The 14,895-nt window shown below is 42.2% G+C and overlaps 28 non-coding genes across 28 annotated transcripts; all 28 read right to left on the bottom strand.

Annotated features, from left to right (window-relative positions):
- Nucleotides 1-221: 221 nt before the first annotated feature.
- LOC140023868 (5S ribosomal RNA) lies at nt 222-340 on the bottom strand. Its single transcript, XR_011827833.1, has one exon. It is a non-coding gene; the product is annotated as a 5S ribosomal RNA (ribosomal RNA).
- A 416-nt stretch (nt 341-756) lies between these two features.
- LOC140032211 (5S ribosomal RNA) lies at nt 757-875 on the bottom strand. The gene has a single exon (XR_011836136.1). It is a non-coding gene; the product is annotated as a 5S ribosomal RNA (ribosomal RNA).
- A 416-nt stretch (nt 876-1,291) lies between these two features.
- LOC140023540 (5S ribosomal RNA) lies at nt 1,292-1,410 on the bottom strand. The gene has a single exon (XR_011827509.1). It is a non-coding gene; the product is annotated as a 5S ribosomal RNA (ribosomal RNA).
- A 415-nt stretch (nt 1,411-1,825) lies between these two features.
- On the bottom strand, nt 1,826-1,944 carry LOC140023084 (5S ribosomal RNA). Its single transcript, XR_011827057.1, has one exon. It is a non-coding gene; the product is annotated as a 5S ribosomal RNA (ribosomal RNA).
- A 416-nt stretch (nt 1,945-2,360) lies between these two features.
- LOC140024699 (5S ribosomal RNA) lies at nt 2,361-2,479 on the bottom strand. The gene has a single exon (XR_011828675.1). It is a non-coding gene; the product is annotated as a 5S ribosomal RNA (ribosomal RNA).
- A 413-nt stretch (nt 2,480-2,892) lies between these two features.
- LOC140021876 (5S ribosomal RNA) lies at nt 2,893-3,011 on the bottom strand. The gene has a single exon (XR_011825857.1). It is a non-coding gene; the product is annotated as a 5S ribosomal RNA (ribosomal RNA).
- A 416-nt stretch (nt 3,012-3,427) lies between these two features.
- On the bottom strand, nt 3,428-3,546 carry LOC140024468 (5S ribosomal RNA). Its single transcript, XR_011828442.1, has one exon. It is a non-coding gene; the product is annotated as a 5S ribosomal RNA (ribosomal RNA).
- A 417-nt stretch (nt 3,547-3,963) lies between these two features.
- LOC140023539 (5S ribosomal RNA) lies at nt 3,964-4,082 on the bottom strand. Its single transcript, XR_011827508.1, has one exon. It is a non-coding gene; the product is annotated as a 5S ribosomal RNA (ribosomal RNA).
- A 415-nt stretch (nt 4,083-4,497) lies between these two features.
- LOC140023083 (5S ribosomal RNA) lies at nt 4,498-4,616 on the bottom strand. The gene has a single exon (XR_011827056.1). It is a non-coding gene; the product is annotated as a 5S ribosomal RNA (ribosomal RNA).
- A 416-nt stretch (nt 4,617-5,032) lies between these two features.
- On the bottom strand, nt 5,033-5,151 carry LOC140024698 (5S ribosomal RNA). Its single transcript, XR_011828674.1, has one exon. It is a non-coding gene; the product is annotated as a 5S ribosomal RNA (ribosomal RNA).
- Nucleotides 5,152-5,564: 413 nt separating this feature from the next.
- On the bottom strand, nt 5,565-5,683 carry LOC140021875 (5S ribosomal RNA). Its single transcript, XR_011825856.1, has one exon. It is a non-coding gene; the product is annotated as a 5S ribosomal RNA (ribosomal RNA).
- A 416-nt stretch (nt 5,684-6,099) lies between these two features.
- Nucleotides 6,100-6,218, bottom strand: LOC140024834 (5S ribosomal RNA). Its single transcript, XR_011828810.1, has one exon. It is a non-coding gene; the product is annotated as a 5S ribosomal RNA (ribosomal RNA).
- Nucleotides 6,219-6,631: 413 nt separating this feature from the next.
- Nucleotides 6,632-6,750, bottom strand: LOC140025009 (5S ribosomal RNA). The gene has a single exon (XR_011828986.1). It is a non-coding gene; the product is annotated as a 5S ribosomal RNA (ribosomal RNA).
- Nucleotides 6,751-7,165: 415 nt separating this feature from the next.
- Nucleotides 7,166-7,284, bottom strand: LOC140023082 (5S ribosomal RNA). The gene has a single exon (XR_011827055.1). It is a non-coding gene; the product is annotated as a 5S ribosomal RNA (ribosomal RNA).
- Nucleotides 7,285-7,700: 416 nt separating this feature from the next.
- LOC140023081 (5S ribosomal RNA) lies at nt 7,701-7,819 on the bottom strand. Its single transcript, XR_011827054.1, has one exon. It is a non-coding gene; the product is annotated as a 5S ribosomal RNA (ribosomal RNA).
- A 416-nt stretch (nt 7,820-8,235) lies between these two features.
- LOC140023267 (5S ribosomal RNA) lies at nt 8,236-8,354 on the bottom strand. The gene has a single exon (XR_011827237.1). It is a non-coding gene; the product is annotated as a 5S ribosomal RNA (ribosomal RNA).
- Nucleotides 8,355-8,770: 416 nt separating this feature from the next.
- On the bottom strand, nt 8,771-8,889 carry LOC140024467 (5S ribosomal RNA). Its single transcript, XR_011828441.1, has one exon. It is a non-coding gene; the product is annotated as a 5S ribosomal RNA (ribosomal RNA).
- Nucleotides 8,890-9,305: 416 nt separating this feature from the next.
- Nucleotides 9,306-9,424, bottom strand: LOC140023538 (5S ribosomal RNA). Its single transcript, XR_011827507.1, has one exon. It is a non-coding gene; the product is annotated as a 5S ribosomal RNA (ribosomal RNA).
- A 415-nt stretch (nt 9,425-9,839) lies between these two features.
- LOC140023867 (5S ribosomal RNA) lies at nt 9,840-9,958 on the bottom strand. Its single transcript, XR_011827832.1, has one exon. It is a non-coding gene; the product is annotated as a 5S ribosomal RNA (ribosomal RNA).
- A 416-nt stretch (nt 9,959-10,374) lies between these two features.
- LOC140023079 (5S ribosomal RNA) lies at nt 10,375-10,493 on the bottom strand. The gene has a single exon (XR_011827052.1). It is a non-coding gene; the product is annotated as a 5S ribosomal RNA (ribosomal RNA).
- A 416-nt stretch (nt 10,494-10,909) lies between these two features.
- Nucleotides 10,910-11,028, bottom strand: LOC140021873 (5S ribosomal RNA). The gene has a single exon (XR_011825855.1). It is a non-coding gene; the product is annotated as a 5S ribosomal RNA (ribosomal RNA).
- Nucleotides 11,029-11,444: 416 nt separating this feature from the next.
- On the bottom strand, nt 11,445-11,563 carry LOC140021871 (5S ribosomal RNA). The gene has a single exon (XR_011825853.1). It is a non-coding gene; the product is annotated as a 5S ribosomal RNA (ribosomal RNA).
- Nucleotides 11,564-11,979: 416 nt separating this feature from the next.
- On the bottom strand, nt 11,980-12,098 carry LOC140024466 (5S ribosomal RNA). Its single transcript, XR_011828440.1, has one exon. It is a non-coding gene; the product is annotated as a 5S ribosomal RNA (ribosomal RNA).
- A 417-nt stretch (nt 12,099-12,515) lies between these two features.
- Nucleotides 12,516-12,634, bottom strand: LOC140023537 (5S ribosomal RNA). The gene has a single exon (XR_011827506.1). It is a non-coding gene; the product is annotated as a 5S ribosomal RNA (ribosomal RNA).
- A 415-nt stretch (nt 12,635-13,049) lies between these two features.
- On the bottom strand, nt 13,050-13,168 carry LOC140023078 (5S ribosomal RNA). The gene has a single exon (XR_011827051.1). It is a non-coding gene; the product is annotated as a 5S ribosomal RNA (ribosomal RNA).
- A 416-nt stretch (nt 13,169-13,584) lies between these two features.
- LOC140024697 (5S ribosomal RNA) lies at nt 13,585-13,703 on the bottom strand. Its single transcript, XR_011828673.1, has one exon. It is a non-coding gene; the product is annotated as a 5S ribosomal RNA (ribosomal RNA).
- A 413-nt stretch (nt 13,704-14,116) lies between these two features.
- LOC140021870 (5S ribosomal RNA) lies at nt 14,117-14,235 on the bottom strand. Its single transcript, XR_011825852.1, has one exon. It is a non-coding gene; the product is annotated as a 5S ribosomal RNA (ribosomal RNA).
- Nucleotides 14,236-14,651: 416 nt separating this feature from the next.
- LOC140024833 (5S ribosomal RNA) lies at nt 14,652-14,770 on the bottom strand. The gene has a single exon (XR_011828809.1). It is a non-coding gene; the product is annotated as a 5S ribosomal RNA (ribosomal RNA).
- Nucleotides 14,771-14,895: the final 125 nt, after the last annotated feature.

The raw sequence follows: 14,895 nt of genomic DNA, 5'->3' as shown, positions 1-14,895 counted from the left end.
GAAATCAATCCTTCACGCTTGCGCTGATACATTTGCGCCGACAAATTTGAGCGACGATCCGGGCTTTGATCGAGCCGTACCGTTCCTGATTTGTCTCGCGCCTTCAGATCCTCCTTCACGCTTCGACAAGAAGCAAAATATTAAGCAATCGTTCCGACGGAGCTAAATTACAACAGGATAAAGAACGAATAGGAAATTTGGATTTCGAAACAAAAAAGAGAGGGGTGCAACACGAGGACTTCCTAGGGGGTCACCAATCCAAGTACTACTCTCGCCCAAACACGCTTAATTTCGAAGTTCTGATGGGATCCGGTGCATTAGTGCTGGTATGATCGCACCCGCCATATTCCTTTCGCTTTATTCTTTTAAACTACCCCGTCCTGCGAAGCAGTGTTGCTTTTCTAGACCGAAATTCATTTTAAGCGTCAATTCAAGCATTTTCCTATTATCCTTTTATTTATTTGCTTTCATATTTTTTTTTGTTATTGATTTGCCCCCTATTTTTTTCCATCATCCCGCAACTCTAAATTATCATGAAATCAATCCTTCACGCTTGCGCTGATACATTTGCGCCGACAAATTTGAGCGACGATCCGGGCTTTGATCGAGCCGTACCGTTCCTGATTTGTCTCGCGCCTTCAGATCCGCCTTCATGCTTCGAGAAGAAGCAAAATATAAAGCAATCATTCCGAAGGACCTAAATTACTACAGGATAAAGAACGAATAGAAAATTTGAATTTCGAAACAAAAAAAAGAGGGGTGCAACAAGAGGAATTCCCAGGGGGTAACCCATCCTAGTACTACTCTCGCCCAAGCATGCTTAACTTCGGAGTTCTGATGGGATCCGGTGCATTAGTGCTGGTATGATCGCACCCGCCATGTTCCTTTCGCTTTATTCTTTTAAACTACCCCGTCCTGCGAAGCAGTGTGGCTTTTCTAGACCGAAATTCATTTTAAGCGTCAATTCAAGCATTTTTCTTTTATTCTTTTATTTATTTGCTTTCATATTTTTTTTTGTTATTGATTTGCACCCTGTTTTTTTCCCTCATCGCGCAACAATAAATTGTCATGAAATCAATCCATCACGCTAGCGCTGATACATTTGCGCCGACAAATTTGAACGATGATCCGGGCTTTGATCGAGCCGTACCGTTCCTGAATTCTCTCGCGCCTTCAGATCCGCCTTCATGCTTCGAGAAGAAGCAAAATATAAAGCAATCGTTCCGAAGGACCTAAATTACTACAGGATAAAGAACGAATAGAAAATTTGAATTTCGAAACAAAAAAGAGAGGGGTGCAACAAGAGGAATTCCCAGGGGGTCACCCATCCTAATACTGCTCACGCCCAAGCACGCTTAACTTCGGAGTTCTGATGGGATACGGTGCATTAGTGCTGGTATGATCGCACCCACAACGTTCCTTTCGCTTTATTCTTTTAAACTACCCCGTCCAGCGAAGCAGTGTGGCTTTTCTAGACCGGAATTCATTTTAAGCGTCAATTGAAGCATTTTCCTCTTATTCTTTTATTTATTTACTTTATATTTTTTTTTGTTATTGATTTGCACCCTGTTTTTTTCCATCATCCCGCAACTCTAAATTATCATGAAATCAATCCTTCACGCTTGCGCTGATACATTTGCGCCGACAAATTTGAGCGACGATCCGGGCTTTGATCGAGCCGTACCGTTCCTGATTTGTCTCGCGCCTTCAGATCCTCCTTCACGCTTCGACAAGAAGCAAAATATTAAGCAATCGTTCCGACGGAGCTAAATTACTACAGGATAAAGAACGAATAGGAAATTTGGATTTCGAAACAAAAAAGAGAGGGGTGCAACACGAGGACTTCCCAGGGGGTCACCAATCCAAGTACTACTCTCGCCCAAACACGCTTAATTTCGAAGTTCTGATGGGATCCGGTGCATTAGTGCTGGTATGATCGCACCCGCCATATTCCTTTCGCTTTATTCTTTTAAACTACCCCGTCCTGCGAAGCAGTGTGGCTTTTCTAGACCGAAATTCATTTTAAGCGTCAATTCAAGCATTTTCCTATTATCCTTTTATTTATTTGCTTTCTTATTTTTTTTTGTTATTGATTTGCCCCCTATTTTTTTCCATCATCCCGCAACTCTAAATTATCATGAAATCAATCCTTCACGCTTGCGCTGATACATTTGCGCCGACAAATTTGAGCGACGATTCGGGCTTTGATCGAGCCGTACCGTTCCTGATTTGTCTCGCGCCTTCAGATCTGCCTTCATGCTTCGAGAAGAAGCAAAATATAAAGCAATCGTTCCGAAGGACCTAAATTACTACAGGATAAAGAACGAATAGAAAATTTGATATTCGAAACAAAAAAGAGAGGGGTGCAACAAGAGGAATTCCCAGGGGGTCACCCATCCTAATACTGCTCACGCCCAAGCACGCTTAAATTCGGAGTTCTGATGGGATACGGTGCATTAGTGCTGGTATGATCGCACCCACAACGTTCCTTTCGCTTTATTCTTTTAAACTACCCCGTCCAGCGAAGCAGTGTGGCTTTTCTAGACCGGAATTCATTTTAAGCGTCAATTGAAGCATTTTCCTCTTATTCTTTTATTTATTTACTTTATATTTTTTTGTTATTGATTTGCACCCTGTTTTTTTCCATCATCCCGCAACTCTAAATTATCATGAAATCAATCCTTCACGCTTGCGGTGATACATTTGCGCCGACAAATTTGAGCGACGATCCGGGCTTTGATCGAGCCGTACCGTTCCTGATTTGTCTCGCGCCTTCAGATCCGCCTTCATGCTTCGAGAAGAAGCAAAATATAAAGCAATCATTCCGAAGGACCTAAATTACTACAGGATAAAGAACGAATAGAAAATTTGAATTTCGAAACAAAAAAGAGAGGGGTGCAACAAGAGGAATTCCCAGGGGGTAACCCATCCTAGTACAACTCTCGCCCAAGCATGCTTAACTTCGGAGTTCTGATGAGATCCGGTGCATTAGTGCTGGTATGATCGCACCCGCCATGTTCCTTTCGCTTTATTCTTTTAAACTACCCCGTCCTGCGAAGCAGTGTGGCTTTTCTAGACCGAAATTCATTTTAAGCGTCAATTCAAGCATTTTTCTCTTATCCTTTTATTTATTTGCTTTCATATTTTTTTTTGTTATTGATTTGCACCCTGTTTTTTTCCCTCATCGCGCAACAATAAATTGTCATGAAATCAATCCATCACGCTAGCGCTGATACATTTGCGCCGACAAATTTGAGCGATGATCCGGGCTTTGATCGAGCCGTACCGTTCCTGAATTCTCTCGCGCATTCAGATCCGCCTTCATGCTTCGAGAAGAAGCAAAATATAAAGCAATCGTTCCGAAGGACCTAAATTACTACAGGATAAAGAACGAATAGAAAATTTGAATTTCGAAAGAAAAAAGAGAGGGGTGCAACAAGAGGAATTCCCAGGGGGTCACCCATCCTAGTACTACTCTCGCCCAAGCATGCTGAACTTCGGAGTTCTGATGTGATCCGGTGCATTAGTGCTGGTATGATCGTACCCGCCATGTTCCTTTCGCTTTATTCTTTTAAACTACCCCGTCCTGCGAAGCAGTGTGGCTTTTCTAGACCGAAATTCATTTTAAGCGTCAATTCAAGCATTTTTTTCTTATCCTTTTGTTTATTTGCTTTCATATTTTTTTTTTGTTATTGATTTGCACCCTGTTTTTTTCCCTCATCGCGCAACAATAAATTGTCATCAAATCAATCCATCACGCTAGCGCTGATACATTTGCGCCGATAAATTTGAGCGATGATCCGGGCTTTGATCGAGCCGTACCGTTCCTGATTTCTCTCGCGCCTTCAGATCCGCCTTCATGCTTCGAGAAGAAGCAAAATATAAATCAATCGTTCCGAAGGACCTAAATTACTACAGGATAAAGAACGAATAGAAAATTTGAATTTCGAAACAAAAAAGAGAGGGGTGCAACAAGAGGAATTCCCAGGGGGTCACCCATCCTAATACTGCTCACGCCCAAGCACGCTTAACTTCGGAGTTCTGATGGGATACGGTGCATTAGTGCTGGTATGATCGCACCCACAACGTTCCTTTCGCTTTATTCTTTTAAACTACCCCGTCCAGCGAAGCAGTGTGGCTTTTCTAGACCAGAATTCATTTTAAGCGTCAATTGAAGCATTTTCCTCTTATTCTTTTATTTATTTACTTTATATTTTTTTTTGTTATTGATTTGCACCCTGTTTTTTTCCATCATCCCGCAACTCTAAATTATCATGAAATCAATCCTTCACGCTTGCGCTGATACATTTGCGCCGACAAATTTGAGCGACGATCCGGGCTTTGATCGAGCCGTACCGTTCCTGATTTGTCTCGCGCCTTCAGATCCTCCTTCACGCTTCGACAAGAAGCAAAATATTAAGCAATCGTTCCGACGGAGCTAAATTACTACAGGATAAAGAACGAATAGGAAATTTGGATTTCGAAACAAAAAAGAGAGGGGTGCAACACGAGGACTTCCCAGGGGGTCACCAATCCAAGTACTACTCTCGCCCAAACACGCTTAATTTCGAAGTTCTGATGGGATCCGGTGCATTAGTGCTGGTATGATCGCACCCGCCATATTCCTTTCGCTTTATTCTTTTAAACTACCCCGTCCTGCGAAGCAGTGTGGCTTTTCTAGACCGAAATTCATTTTAAGCGTCAATTCAAGCATTTTCCTATTATCCTTTTATTTATTTGCTTTCTTATTTTTTTTTGTTATTGATTTGCCCCCTATTTTTTTCCATCATCCCGCAACTCTAAATTATCATGAAATCAATCCTTCACGCTTGCGCTGATACATTTGCGCCGACAAATTTGAGCGACGATTCGGGCTTTGATCGAGCCGTACCGTTCCTGATTTGTCTCGCGCCTTCAGATCTGCCTTCATGCTTCGAGAAGAAGCAAAATATAAAGCAATCGTTCCGAAGGACCTAAATTACTACAGGATAAAGAACGAATAGAAAATTTGAATTTCGAAACAAAAAAAAGAGGGGTGCAACAAGAGGAATTCCCAGGGGGTCACCCATCCTAATACTGCTCACGCCCAAGCACGCTTAAATTCGGAGTTCTGATGGGATACGGTGCATTAGTGCTGGTATGATCGCACCCACAACGTTCCTTTCGCTTTATTCTTTTAAACTACCCCGTCCAGCGAAGCAGTGTGGCTTTTCTAGACCGGAATTCATTTTAAGCGTCAATTGAAGCATTTTCCTCTTATTCTTTTATTTATTTACTTTATATTTTTTTGTTATTGATTTGCACCCTGTTTTTTTCCATCATCCCGCAACTCTAAATTATCATGAAATCAATCCTTCACGCTTGCGGTGATACATTTGCGCCGACAAATTTGAGCGACGATCCGGGCTTTGATCGAGCCGTACCGTTCCTGATTTGTCTCGCGCCTTCAGATCCGCCTTCATGCTTCGAGAAGAAGCAAAATATAAAGCAATCATTCCGAAGGACCTAAATTACTACAGGATAAAGAACGAATAGAAAATTTGAATTTCGAAACAAAAAAGAGAGGGGTGCAACAAGAGGAATTCCCAGGGGGTAACCCATCCTAGTACAACTCTCGCCCAAGCATGCTTAACTTCGGAGTTCTGATGAGATCCGGTGCATTAGTGCTGGTATGATCGCACCCGCCATGTTCCTTTCGCTTTATTCTTTTAAACTACCCCGTCCTGCGAAGCAGTGTGGCTTTTCTAGACCGAAATTCATTTTAAGCGTCAATTCAAGCATTTTTCTCTTATCCTTTTATTTATTTGCTTTCATATTTTTTTTTGTTATTGATTTGCACCCTGTTTTTTTCCCTCATCGCGCAACAATAAATTGTCATGAAATCAATCCATCACGCTAGCGCTGATACATTTGCGCCGACAAATTTGAGCGATGATCCGGGCTTTGATCGAGCCGTACCGTTCCTGAATTCTCTCGCGCCTTCAGATCCGCCTTCATGCTTCGAGAAGAAGCAAAATATAAAGCAATCGTTCCGAAGGACCTAAATTACTACAGGATAAAGAACGAATAGAAAATTTGAATTTCGAAACAAAAAAGAGAGGGGTGCAACAAGAGGAATTCTCAGGGGGTCACCCATCCTAATACTGCTCACGCCCAAGCACGCTTAAATTCGGAGTTCTGATGGGATACGGTGCATTAGTGCTGGTATGATCGCACCCACAACGTTCCTTTCGCTTTATTCTTTTAAACTACCCCGTCCAGCGAAGCAGTGTGGCTTTTCTAGACCGGAATTCATTTTAAGCGTCAATTGAAGCATTTTCCTCTTATCCTTTTATTTATTTACTTTATATTTTTTTGTTATTGATTTGCACCCTGTTTTTTTCCATCATCCCGCAACTCTAAATTATCATGAAATCAATCCTTCACGCTTGCGGTGATACATTTGCGCCGACAAATTTGAGCGACGATCCGGGCTTTGATCGAGCCGTACCGTTCCTGATTTGTCTCGCGCCTTCAGATCCTCCTTCACGCTTCGACAAGAAGCAAAATATTAAGCAATCGTTCCGACGGAGCTAAATTACTACAGGATAAAGAACGAATAGGAAATTTGGATTTCGAAACAAAAAAGAGAGGGGTGCAACACGAGGACTTCCCAGGGGGTCACCAATCCAAGTGCTACTCTCGCCCAAACACGCTTAATTTCGAAGTTCTGAAGGGATCCGGTGCATTAGTGCTGGTATGATCGCACCCGCCATATTCCTTTCGCTTTATTCTTTTAAACTACCCCGTCCTGCGAAGCAGTGTGGCTTTTCTAGACCGAAATTCATTTTAAGCGTCAATTCAAGCATTTTCCTATTATCCTTTTATTTATTTGCTTTCATATTTTTTTTGATATTGATTTGCCCCCTGTTTTTTTCCATCATCCCGCAACTCTAAATTATCATGAAATCAATCCTTCACGCTTGCGCTGATACATTTGCGCCGACAAATTTGAGCGACGATCCGGGCTTTGATCGAGCCGTACCGTTCCTGATTTGTCTCGCGCCTTCAGATCCTCCTTCACGCTTCGACAAGAAGCAAAATATTAAGCAATCGTTCCGACGGAGCTAAATTACTACAGGATAAAGAACGAATAGGAAATTTGGATTTCGAAACAAAAAAGAGAGGGGTGCAACACGAGGACTTCCCAGGGGGTCACCAATCCAAGTACTACTCTCGCCCAAACACGCTTAATTTCGAAGTTCTGATGGGATCCGGTGCATTAGTGCTGGTATGATCGCACCCGCCATATTCCTTTCGCTTTATTCTTTTAAACTACCCCGTCCTGCGAAGCAGTGTAGCTTTTCTAGACCGAAATTCATTTTAAGCGTCAATTCAAGCATTTTCCTATTATCCTTTTATTTATTTGCTTTCATATTTTTTTTTGTTATTGATTTGCCCCCTGTTTTTTTCCATCATCCCGCAACTCTAAATTATCATGAAATCAATCCTTCACGCTTGCGGTGATACATTTGCACCGACAAATTTGAGCGACGATCCGGGCTTTGATCGAGCCGTACCGTTCCTGATTTGTCTCGCGCCTTCAGATCCTCCTTCACGCTTCGACAAGAAGCAAAATATTAAGCAATCGTTCCGACGGAGCTAAATTACTACAGGATAAAGAACGAATAGGAAATTTGGATTTCGAAACAAAAAAGAGAGGGGTGCAACACGAGGACTTCCCAGGGGGTCACCAATCCAAGTACTACTCTCGCCCAAACACGCTTAATTTCGAAGTTCTGATGGGATCCGGTGCATTAGTGCTGGTATGATCGCACCCGCCATATTCCTTTCGCTTTATTCTTTTAAACTACCCCGTCCTGCGAAGCAGTGTTGCTTTTCTAGACCGAAATTCATTTTAAGCGTCAATTCAAGCATTTTCCTATTATCCTTTTATTTATTTGCTTTCATATTTTTTTTTGTTATTGATTTGCCCCCTGTTTTTTTCCATCATCCCGCAACTCTAAATTATCATGAAATCAATCCTTCACGCTTGCGCTGATACATTTGCGCCGACAAATTTGAGCGACGATCCGGGCTTTGATCGAGCCGTACCGTTCCTGATTTGTCTCGCGCCTTCAGATCCTCCTTCACGCTTCGACAAGAAGCAAAATATTAAGCAATCGTTCCGACGGAGCTAAATTACTACAGGATAAAGAACGAATAGGAAATTTGGATTTCGAAACAAAAAAGAGAGGGGTGCAACACGAGGACTTCCCAGGGGGTCACCAATCCAAGTACTACTCTCGCCCAAACACGCTTAATTTCGAAGTTCTGATGGGATCCGGTGCATTAGTGCCGGTATGATCGCACCCGCCATATTCCTTTCGCTTTATTCTTTTAAACTACCCCGTCCTGCGAAGCAGTTTGGCTTTTCTAGACCGAAATTCATTTTAAGCGTCAATTCAAGCATTTTCCTATTATCCTTTTATTTATTTGCTTTCATATTTTTTTTTGTCATTGATTTGCCCCCTGTTTTTTTCCATCATCCCGCAACTCTAAATTATCATGAAATCAATCCTTCACGCTTGCGCTGATACATTTGCGCCGACAAATTTGAGCGACGATCCGGGATTTGATCGAGCCGTACCGTTCCTGATTTGTCTCGCGCCTTCAGATCCGCCTTCATGCTTCGAGAAGAAGCAAAATATAAAGCAATCGTTCCGAAGGACCTAAATTACTACAGGATAAAGAACGAATAGAAAATTTGAATTTCGAAAGAAAAAAGAGAGGGGTGCAACAAGAGGAATTCCCAGGGGGTCACCCATCCTAGTACTACTCTCGCCCAAGCATGCTGAACTTCGGAGTTCTGATGTGATCCGGTGCATTAGTGCTGGTATGATCGTACCCGCCATGTTCCTTTCGCTTTATTCTTTTAAACTACCCCGTCCTGCGAAGCAGTGTGGCTTTTCTAGACCGAAATTCATTTTAAGCGTCAATTCAAGCATTTTTTTCTTATCCTTTTGTTTATTTGCTTTCATATTTTTTTTTGTTATTGATTTGCACCCTGTTTTTTTCCCTCATCGCGCAACAATAAATTGTCATCAAATCAATCCATCACGCTAGCGCTGATACATTTGCACCGATAAATTTGAGCGATGATCCGGGCTTTGATCGAGCCGTACCGTTCCTGATTTCTCTCGCGCCTTCAGATCCGCCTTCATGCTTCGAGAAGAAGCAAAATATAAAGCAATCGTTCCGAAGGACCTAAATTACTACAGGATAAAGAACGAATAGAAAATTTGAATTTCGAAACAAAAAAGAGAGGGGTGCAACAAGAGGAATTCCCAGGGGGTCACCCATCCTAATACTGCTCACGCCCAAGCACGCTTAACTTCGGAGTTCTGATGGGATACGGTGCATTAGTGCTGGTATGATCGCACCCACAACGTTCCTTTCGCTTTATTCTTTTAAACTACCCCGTCCAGCGAAGCAGTGTGGCTTTTCTAGACCGGAATTCATTTTAAGCGTCAATTGAAGCATTTTCCTCTTATTCTTTTATTTATTTACTTTATATTTTTTTTTGTTATTGATTTGCACCCTGTTTTTTTCCATCATCCCGCAACTCTAAATTATCATGAAATCAATCCTTCACGCTTGCGGTGATACATTTGCACCGACAAATTTGAGCGACGATCCGGGCTTTGATCGAGCCGTACCGTTCCTGATTTGTCTCGCGCCTTCAGATCCTCCTTCACGCTTCGACAAGAAGCAAAATATTAAGCAATCGTTCCGACGGAGCTAAATTACTACAGGATAAAGAACGAATAGGAAATTTGGATTTCGAAACAAAAAAGAGAGGGGTGCAACACGAGGACTTCCTAGGGGGTCACCAATCCAAGTACTACTCTCGCCCAAACACGCTTAATTTCGAAGTTCTGATGGGATCCGGTGCATTAGTGCTGGTATGATCGCACCCGCCATATTCCTTTCGCTTTATTCTTTTAAACTACCCCGTCCTGCGAAGCAGTGTTGCTTTTCTAGACCGAAATTCATTTTAAGCGTCAATTCAAGCATTTTCCTATTATCCTTTTATTTATTTGCTTTCATATTTTTTTTTGTTATTGATTTGCCCCCTGTTTTTTTCCATCATCCCGCAACTCTAAATTATCATGAAATCAATCCTTCACGCTTGCGCTGATACATTTGCGCCGACAAATTTGAGCGACGATCCGGGCTTTGATCGAGCCGTACCGTTCCTGATTTGTCTCGCGCCTTCAGATCCTCCTTCACGCTTCGACAAGAAGCAAAATATTAAGCAATCGTTCCGACGGAGCTAAATTACTACAGGATAAAGAACGAATAGGAAATTTGGATTTCGAAACAAAAAAGAGAGGGGTGCAACACGAGGACTTCCCAGGGGGTCACCAATCCAAGTACTACTCTCGCCCAAACACGCTTAATTTCGAAGTTCTGATGGGATCCGGTGCATTAGTGCTGGTATGATCGCACCCGCCATATTCCTTTCGCTTTATTCTTTTAAACTACCCCGTCCTGCGAAGCAGTGTGGCTTTTCTAGACCGAAATTCATTTTAAGCGTCAATTCAAGCATTTTCCTATTATCCTTTTATTTATTTGCTTTCTTATTTTTTTTTGTTATTGATTTGCCCCCTATTTTTTTCCATCATCCCGCAACTCTAAATTATCATGAAATCAATCCTTCACGCTTGCGCTGATACATTTGCGCCGACAAATTTGAGCGACGATTCGGGCTTTGATCGAGCCGTACCGTTCCTGATTTGTCTCGCGCCTTCAGATCTGCCTTCATGCTTCGAGAAGAAGCAAAATATAAAGCAATCGTTCCGAAGGACCTAAATTACTACAGGATAAAGAACGAATAGAAAATTTGAATTTCGAAACAAAAAAGAGAGGGGTGCAACAAGAGGAATTCCCAGGGGGTAACCCATCCTAGTACAACTCTCGCCCAAGCATGCTTAACTTCGGAGTTCTGATGAGATCCGGTGCATTAGTGCTGGTATGATCGCACCCGCCATGTTCCTTTCGCTTTATTCTTTTAAACTACCCCGTCCTGCGAAGCAGTGTGGCTTTTCTAGACCGAAATTCATTTTAAGCGTCAATTCAAGCATTTTTCTCTTATCCTTTTATTTATTTGCTTTCATATTTTTTTTTGTTATTGATTTGCACCCTGTTTTTTTCCCTCATCGCGCAACAATAAATTGTCATGAAATCAATCCATCACGCTAGCGCTGATACATTTGCGCCGACAAATTTGAGCGATGATCCGGGCTTTGATCGAGCCGTACCGTTCCTGATTTGTCTCGCGCCTTCAGATCCGCCTTCATGCTTCGAGAAGAAGCAAAATATAAAGCAATCATTCCGAAGGACCTAAATTACTACAGGATAAAGAACGAATAGAAAATTTGAATTTCGAAACAAAAAAGAGAGGGGTGCAACAAGAGGAATTCCCAGGGGGTAACCCATCCTAGTACAACTCTCGCCCAAGCATGCTTAACTTCGGAGTTCTGATGAGATCCGGTGCATTAGTGCTGGTATGATCGCACCCGCCATGTTCCTTTCGCTTTATTCTTTTAAACTACCCCGTCCTGCGAAGCAGTGTGGCTTTTCTAGACCGAAATTCATTTTAAGCGTCAATTCAAGCATTTTTCTCTTATCCTTTTATTTATTTGCTTTCATATTTTTTTTTGTTATTGATTTGCACCCTGTTTTTTTCCCTCATCGCGCAACAATAAATTGTCATGAAATCAATCCATCACGCTAGCGCTGATACATTTGCGCCGACAAATTTGAGCGATGATCCGGGCTTTGATCGAGCCGTACCGTTCCTGAATTCTCTCGCGCCTTCAGATCCGCCTTCATGCTTCGAGAAGAAGCAAAATATAAAGCAATCGTTCCGAAGGACCTAAATTACTACAGGATAAAGAACGAATAGAAAATTTGAATTTCGAAAGAAAAAAGAGAGGGGTGCAACAAGAGGAATTCCCAGGGGGTCACCCATCCTAGTACTACTCTCGCCCAAGCATGCTGAACTTCGGAGTTCTGATGTGATCCGGTGCATTAGTGCTGGTATGATCGTACCCGCCATGTTCCTTTCGCTTTATTCTTTTAAACTACCCCGTCCTGCGAAGCAGTGTGGCTTTTCTAGACCGAAATTCATTTTAAGCGTCAATTCAAGCATTTTTTTCTTATCCTTTTGTTTATTTGCTTTCATATTTTTTTTTTGTTATTGATTTGCACCCTGTTTTTTTCCCTCATCGCGCAACAATAAATTGTCATCAAATCAATCCATCACGCTAGCGCTGATACATTTGCGCCGATAAATTTGAGCGATGATCCGGGCTTTGATCGAGCCGTACCGTTCCTGATTTCTCTCGCGCCTTCAGATCCGCCTTCATGCTTCGAGAAGAAGCAAAATATAAAGCAATCGTTCCGAAGGACCTAAATTACTACAGGATAAAGAACGAATAGAAAATTTGAATTTCGAAACAAAAAAGAGAGGGGTGCAACAAGAGGAATTCCCAGGGGGTCACCCATCCTAATACTGCTCACGCCCAAGCACGCTTAACTTCGGAGTTCTGATGGGATACGGTGCATTAGTGCTGGTATGATCGCACCCACAACGTTCCTTTCGCTTTATTCTTTTAAACTACCCCGTCCAGCGAAGCAGTGTGGCTTTTCTAGACCGGAATTCATTTTAAGCGTCAATTGAAGCATTTTCCTCTTATTCTTTTATTTATTTACTTTATATTTTTTTTTGTTATTGATTTGCACCCTGTTTTTTTCCATCATCCCGCAACTCTAAATTATCATGAAATCAATCCTTCACGCTTGCGCTGATACATTTGCGCCGACAAATTTGAGCGACGATCCGGGCTTTGATCGAGCCGTACCGTTCCTGATTTGTCTCGCGCCTTCAGATCCTCCTTCACGCTTCGACAAGAAGCAAAATATTAAGCAATCGTTCCGACGGAGCTAAATTACTACAGGATAAAGAACGAATAGGAAATTTGGATTTCGAAACAAAAAAGAGAGGGGTGCAACACGAGGACTTCCCAGGGGGTCACCAATCCAAGTACTACTCTCGCCCAAACACGCTTAATTTCGAAGTTCTGATGGGATCCGGTGCATTAGTGCTGGTATGATCGCACCCGCCATATTCCTTTCGCTTTATTCTTTTAAACTACCCCGTCCTGCGAAGCAGTGTGGCTTTTCTAGACCGAAATTCATTTTAAGCGTCAATTCAAGCATTTTCCTATTATCCTTTTATTTATTTGCTTTCTTATTTTTTTTTGTTATTGATTTGCCCCCTTTTTTTTTCCATCATCCCGCAACTCTAAATTATCATGAAATCAATCCTTCACGCTTGCGCTGATACATTTGCGCCGACAAATTTGAGCGACGATTCGGGCTTTGATCGAGCCGTACCGTTCCTGATTTGTCTCGCGCCTTCAGATCTGCCTTCATGCTTCGAGAAGAAGCAAAATATAAAGCAATCGTTCCGAAGGACCTAAATTACTACAGGATAAAGAACGAATAGAAAATTTGAATTTCGAAACAAAAAAGAGAGGGGTGCAACAAGAGGAATTCCCAGGGGGTCACCCATCCTAATACTGCTCACGCCCAAGCACGCTTAAATTCGGAGTTCTGATGGGATACGGTGCATTAGTGCTGGTATGATCGCACCCACAACGTTCCTTTCGCTTTATTCTTTTAAACTACCCCGTCCAGCGAAGCAGTGTGGCTTTTCTAGACCGGAATTCATTTTAAGCGTCAATTGAAGCATTTTCCTCTTATTCTTTTATTTATTTACTTTATATTTTTTTGTTATTGATTTGCACCCTGTTTTTTTCCATCATCCCGCAACTCTAAATTATCATGAAATCAATCCTTCACGCTTGCGGTGATACATTTGCGCCGACAAATTTGAGCGACGATCCGGGCTTTGATCGAGCCGTACCGTTCCTGATTTGTCTCGCGCCTTCAGATCCGCCTTCATGCTTCGAGAAGAAGCAAAATATAAAGCAATCATTCCGAAGGACCTAAATTACTACAGGATAAAGAACGAATAGAAAATTTGAATTTCGAAACAAAAAAGAGAGGGGTGCAACAAGAGGAATTCCCAGGGGGTAACCCATCCTAGTACAACTCTCGCCCAAGCATGCTTAACTTCGGAGTTCTGATGAGATCCGGTGCATTAGTGCTGGTATGATCGCACCCGCCATGTTCCTTTCGCTTTATTCTTTTAAACTACCCCGTCCTGCGAAGCAGTGTGGCTTTTCTAGACCGAAATTCATTTTAAGCGTCAATTCAAGCATTTTTCTCTTATCCTTTTATTTATTTGCTTTCATATTTTTTTTTGTTATTGATTTGCACCCTGTTTTTTTCCCTCATCGCGCAACAATAAATTGTCATGAAATCAATCCATCACGCTAGCGCTGATACATTTGCGCCGACAAATTTGAGCGATGATCCGGGCTTTGATCGAGCCGTACCGTTCCTGAATTCTCTCGCGCCTTCAGATCCGCCTTCATGCTTCGAGAAGAAGCAAAATATAAAGCAATCGTTCCGAAGGACCTAAATTACTACAGGATAAAGAACGAATAGAAAATTTGAATTTCGAAACAAAAAAGAGAGGGGTGCAACAAGAGGAATTCTCAGGGGGTCACCCATCCTAATACTGCTCACGCCCAAGCACGCTTAAATTCGGAGTTCTGATGGGATACGGTGCATTAGTGCTGGTATGATCGCACCCACAACGTTCCTTTCGCTTTATTCTTTTAAACTACCCCGTCCAGCGAAGCAGTGTGGCTTTTCTAGACCGGAATTCATTTTAAGCGTCAATTGAAGCATTTTCCTCTTATCCTTTTATTTATTTAC

The sequence above is a fragment of the Coffea arabica genome, chromosome 11e (assembly GCF_036785885.1).
Source record: "Coffea arabica cultivar ET-39 chromosome 11e, Coffea Arabica ET-39 HiFi, whole genome shotgun sequence".
In the NCBI taxonomy this organism is placed as follows: Eukaryota; Viridiplantae; Streptophyta; class Magnoliopsida; order Gentianales; family Rubiaceae; genus Coffea; species Coffea arabica.
This window is presented reverse-complemented; position numbering and strand designations above follow the sequence as displayed.